This window comes from Pongo abelii, chromosome 3 (genome assembly GCF_028885655.2).
Source record: "Pongo abelii isolate AG06213 chromosome 3, NHGRI_mPonAbe1-v2.0_pri, whole genome shotgun sequence".
In the NCBI taxonomy this organism is placed as follows: domain Eukaryota; kingdom Metazoa; phylum Chordata; class Mammalia; order Primates; family Hominidae; genus Pongo; species Pongo abelii.
Window position 1 is genome coordinate 168,843,607 of NC_071988.2, and position 5,941 is coordinate 168,849,547.

At 37.7% G+C, this 5,941-nt stretch overlaps 1 pseudogene; it reads left to right on the forward strand.

Moving 5' to 3' along the window:
• The first annotated feature begins 1,227 nt into the window (after positions 1 to 1,227).
• LOC100936426 (uncharacterized) lies at positions 1,228 to 2,185 on the forward strand (annotated as a pseudogene).
• Positions 2,186 to 5,941: the final 3,756 nt, after the last annotated feature.

Genomic DNA, 5,941 nt, shown 5'->3' on the forward strand with positions numbered 1-5,941 from the left:
TAGTATGTACAATACATGCTGTTTACCTCTATCTAGTAACAAATGTCTACATTTGTTACTAGAGTAAGCTTTAGGGGTAGAACTCGAGTCTCAAAGCTCACGTCTTGGGGAAAAAAAAAAGATCTGGTATTGATAGAAACTTGATAAATCCCTTGTTATAGCACATGTTTTTGTTTCCCAGAAGTAGGGCAAGAGCTCTCTGGCTTATCCAATCAGCTTCTTCTCCTGACTTTAGTAGAGACACAGGCTTCATTACTGAGTTGGGAATTTAACTTCCCTCTGTCCTATGAAAAGTAGAAGATTTTCCTAAGAGAAACCTTTAGTGAGAGCAGAACAGAAAAAAGAGCAAAGAACTAACTGAAGGAGAGAGCAAGAAATCAGTGTAGTGTGTGGCAGCAGAAGGGAAGTGACAGGTCAAAGAAAATAGGAGAGAAAAGGAGAGCGAGCTACCCAAGTAAACAGGAAAAGGGGAGGAAATACAAGGCAAAAGCAGACAGCAGGGGAATTGGCATGACAAGAAAGTGGTGAAACACAGAGGATTCCACCAGACAACAGAAAGCCCAGTAGAGAAGAGTGGGCTAGGATAAAGAGACAGGAAACAAATGGATTAAGACATAGAGTAGCCATTGCCAGTTACCTGGGTAAGAAAAGATTGGTGGCCTAAATATAATGCAGATTGTTCATTTACAGTTCTGACGGTTTAAATTATTTATGGTACACCTCGGTGCTTCACTTAATCATATTAAATTACAGTTGTAATCTTATTAATTACTTGCAACCAGCTTTCTCACTGTACCATGTATAGAGGACAGCTTATCAAGGGGTAGAAGTGCTATAGCTTCACTTTTAATCCAGTAGCATCCAGTACACGAATTAGCCTTACATTGTTAGAATCTTCCTGATGATGACTGGCTGAACTAAGCATTAGTCTTGACAATACAAGTACTGCTGTGCCCATTTACAGAAAGGGAAGCAATTCTTTCCCGGAAAGTAAGATATGATTTAAATGCTTTGGCCTAATTAGCTGTGAAAAAGGACATGGCCCAGGTAGGGCTTCGGGAAAAGGCAATTAACACATGTGCATATGTCTCTCTCCATTCACATCACCCAGCCTAGTCCAAGTCACCACCATCTCTTCACTCGCATTGTTACATTAGTCTCTTAGCCCCTTTTCCCACCTCCACCTTTGATATCTCTAGTTATTCATGAGGTCCAAAATGAACTTTTAAAAATAACACCACACTATCTCTATTTAGACTTTTCAACAGTTTCCCATTGCACAAGGGATACATTACCACAAGGAATTATACCAACTTGCCCTTGCAAACCTCATCTTAAGTTCAACTGTGCTGATCTTCATTTTCCTCCTCAGATGCGCAAATGCTTTCCCATCCCAGGGACTTCATGTTTGTTCTGCCCCCAAACTAAAACACTCTTCCCTGTTCTTCATCTGTCTAACCAATATTCGTGCTTTCTGTGTCAGCATAAACACTGTTTTCCTCAGACAAGCTTTCCTGACTCCCAGCCTAGGCCAGGCCACTTTGAGGTGTGTGCTTTCCATAAATTTTACTTCTTCTATACACATCAATTCACATAATTATACTTTAATACTTACTTGTATAATTGTTCGTGTGCTATGACCCCCAGTTGGCTGTAAGTCCTATAAAGACAGAGGCCACATCCATCTTGCACATCCCTCTGTTCCCAGCACCTGCCATGGGTCCTATCAGCTGACAAGCACTCGATATATTGTATGAATAAGTAAATAAGATTCTAATTTCCAACATCCTAGACTTGTTTACAGTCCCACGGAGCCTGCTCGGGTAGAGCACATGCAATGTTTCCTATGCATGTGTTTGCAGAGAGAAGAGAGAGAAGCCCTTCTGCTTCTCCCACGCGTTACCATTCTGACCAGACTCAGTGCTGAAGCACTGATGAGAGGGATGGAGACAGTGAGCCTGTGAGTGCTGTGTGCAGAACAGCACTTGCCTTTGTCCCCCATGAAAGTAATGTGATGCTCGGTGTCCACAATCTTTTAATCTGGCTGCTGAAGGGTGAGAATTTGTGGTCCTTTTCTGTTAAGATGGAATCTTGCTGAAGGTCAGAATGTGGTTAGAGTCAAAGAGTGGCATCACTAGCACTGTGTATAAAAGAAAGAATACAACTCGGATCTTTGGTTCTCTACCAACTTGACTCACTTTCTCCACAGCAAGGCTCATGTTATCCTTTCCTAATGGAGTTTAGGATGCAATTGCAGTCCTCTTCAGACAAGTCACCTGTCCCTTTTGCTTTATTCTGAAACAATGGAGTCCAAAATATGTACTTCTTATGTAGTACAGTGACTAGCTTCTAACATTCCAGCATGGCTATCTCAAGGACTTTTGACTAAATGCTGCCAGTTCGTTTGGAGTGATCTCTGGCAGGGCCAGATTCAGCATAATGTAGCTTCCTGTTGTCTTCCTATATTCCTGTATGTTATTGTAAATATATTGACATAAGCTGACCTATTATACATGCTTGTTCCCTTCTATGGTGATAGGGACTAGGAAAGACAATGCACTGTTCACTCTAATGTAAGGGCTCACATATAATTCTTACAATTTGATGATTCTCTTCTGGCACCCAAACCTGCTTGTAGCTTTTAGGATTCATGGCCACTGGTGGCATTAAACACTTAGGGCCTGTCATCACAAAAGGACACCTTGTACACAATTATCTTTCCAAAGGCTAGATCAGCCCACGTCAATGTCATGTTTAATATTTAAACGCACTTTACTGTCATTTGTATCTGTTTACTCAGTCACCATCTGCAAAACCACTGTGAATAAAAATGGAACTTGTGGGGCAAGAAAAATATATTGAGAATCATTGAGTTGGACAGACCTAGTGAGAAGGTTGTGTCTATTCAAACACCTGTCTTCCACCCTCCCACCATCTGTGCAATCACTTCACCCTTCAGCCTCACTAGTCCCCCTAACAATTACCCTGTCAAGAGGAGAGTGCAGCTCAGGTGGATTTAATGTGGGTTTAATATGGCCTGTTGAGTTTAATGTTTAATGTTGATTTCCTTTAAGTAACCATTTCTGTTCTTGCTATAAATCTATGTCTATATGTCTATGCTAATTTGGATGATGAGGGCAATTTGGATTTAAGGCAAGAGCCAGTTTATATGTTTTATGAAGAGATTATAGATCAAATAAGCAGACGATAGGCCTTCCAAAGCTATAAGTGAAAACAGAAAAATGATGCATAATTCACAGGTTACAGTGAAGTTAAAAGAGAGGGTTAATATTTTAATGTGTTGTTAAGAATTCTTTCACTCAAATTCTCAATCCGAATCTAGTAGTCATCTATATACTGCTATAAAGGAAAAGGAAGAAGTTAATATAAAATCCAGACCTATTATCTGTTATTGGGTGTGATGCTAGAGAGTTTATATTCATTTTCTCATCTAATAAAACAACTCTTCAAAGTGGGTATTTTAAAGACAAAGAACCTGAGGTCAGAGGGTTTAAATACATTGGGATACCAGCCAAAGTCTGATTCAAAAGTATGCATTTTCCTCCCTACATGGTCATATTATTTACCTGGTGATAGTACATCCATAGTTGGAATGATTCAACCCTCTAAGGGTCTCACCTCACCATGTGTAATACAGTATATCACCTAAAGGACAAAAATGATTAGAAAAAAAATGAAAACTGTAAGAAATTGTCCATCCAATTACTTAGACAGCATTCAAGCTCAAAGCATTTGGATAACCACAATTGTTCTATTTCTATTTATCCGAGGCATATTCCTTCATTGCCAACTATGTGTCAGGTGTTGGGATTGACATTTTGGATAGAATTATAAGCAAGATGGAAATGCTCTCTTCTCTCACAGAGCCAAGTACCTACAGAGGACAGTGCAATGCAGATTGGCCTCTGTAGATTCTGAAGCAATATAGGGCTCAACGTTGCCTGCCTTAGAATGTGAGAAAATAAGTACAAATAGATGCTGCTTCTTTGAAGTAATGTATAAAATTTAAAGAAGATAGCAGGATCAGTAGTGTTTTATATTTCGTCAGGCTTTAAATATTTATGTTTCAGATACACTTTGACCATGATATTTCATAAATATGAGGCAAGTTGTTAAAGGAGAAGTTTGTGGTTGATTTCCTGAATTTGCCAACATGTTGACACCACCAAGTACCTTTATATTTTGCAGGTATACTGAGGAAGAGAATAGTTGGCCTTCAATGCCAATACACAGCACCTCAGTGCTGAACTAAGGTATTCCTATCTAAATGGTAAGGTACTTAGTATCATTCAGCAGGATGCACAGATCATAAGTCCTTCCCAAAGGAAAAATTGCTGTCTTTCAGAAAAGAGCCAAGAGTAGAAAGAGGTGCTCACTCACTCCTCATCCTTTGAATTAGTAAGGCCAATCAACAAATTCATAAGAGATACTTGAGCATGTCACATCAATTTCTTTGATTTTTAGATGAAATGTGCTTTGTGTTGCTCTCAAGTTAGACACTCATTATGCATAATTAGCCCCTTACATGGAACAGCTGCTGGCTTTTACAATGATTTCAGCCCAGAGCTGAGTGTACCCATTGTTGGTGTTTACTGTGGTGAACTTAATCAAATTTGTGATATATGCATCATTTGATGTAATTATCAAATATAGGGGAAAAAAAACCTAGAGAAAAGCATGGCGTGTTCATCTTCACTTAGAAAAGTTAACTCTGAAGTAATTATGGGCTATTATGCTGGAAATTATTTTAATGTTTTTAAAAATGAAAATTATTTGAATTTAATACTAAATACAATTCTGTGATTGCTTATGAAAAAGAGGTACCAGTATGTTTCCCATGAGTGAAGAGGACTGAAGAGGCAATCAAATCACCAGGATAGGCCTCCATGGATAATCCAGGAATCGGGAAAACTTGGCCTTAACTCTGACTTTCAAACTTTGCTAACGTATTTAATCTCTACTTTTCCCATTTATAAACTTGGAAGATAATCATCAAGAAGCATGCACATGTAGCATTCTAAACACTTTAAGATGGAAATTGTTACCAAAGATATGAAAAATGTAATTCTCAGCATATAGTCCTAAATTGAAACACCAAAATGGTTTGTCTATGCCACAAAATTGGAGATCTTGTAGTGGATTCTGTTGTGATGCTTTATGCATTTTGAGAAGTTAGGAAAACTTAGAGGAAATGTAATGTAATCATTAAGCAGTATTCTGCCCCCTTTTACTTTTGAAGTGTACATATCTCTCATTCAGTCTGTTGGAGATACTCTGGAATTGGCAATCATTGTTTCACAAATAAGATAGCTGAGGAAAGGGGAACTTGCAAAGTCACAGTGGGTTAGATGAAGAGATATTGCCACAGTTCTTTAGTTTATACCTTTTTATTCTTAATCCTACCCAGATAGATAGAGATGTAGAAATTTAATATACCATATTTTAGACCACAAAGGTCTAAAATAAAAGCTGTGTCATGAGCACAGTGATCCTTTTTCAAATTATGAAAGTAAAATTTGGCTAAGGGAATATATTCAAAATTTTAACTGCCAATGTACAATATTTCTGTTAAATCAGCTTTCCTGGACTGTTCTAAATATCATTTATGGCATTGAAGCAATGTGTTTTGGAGTGATGGACTCTGAAGGCTGTTCTGGAAGTTAGAGATTCTAATTATTCTTTTTGGGATAAAAAGAATAATTTGGTCACTATTTATTTTGGGAGAAAATTATTACCAATTATTTTCTTTCTAAATAATCTTTAATTGAATTCAACTAGTTCTCAATATAACTGACTGCATTCAACTTCTTTTGCCAAGTTAATTTGATTGAGTAGATTCACTTTATATTCAAGATCCTTTTTAAAATTCTCTTTCATAAAGCAGAACCCTATAAAATTGAATAAGAAAATAATCACAAAG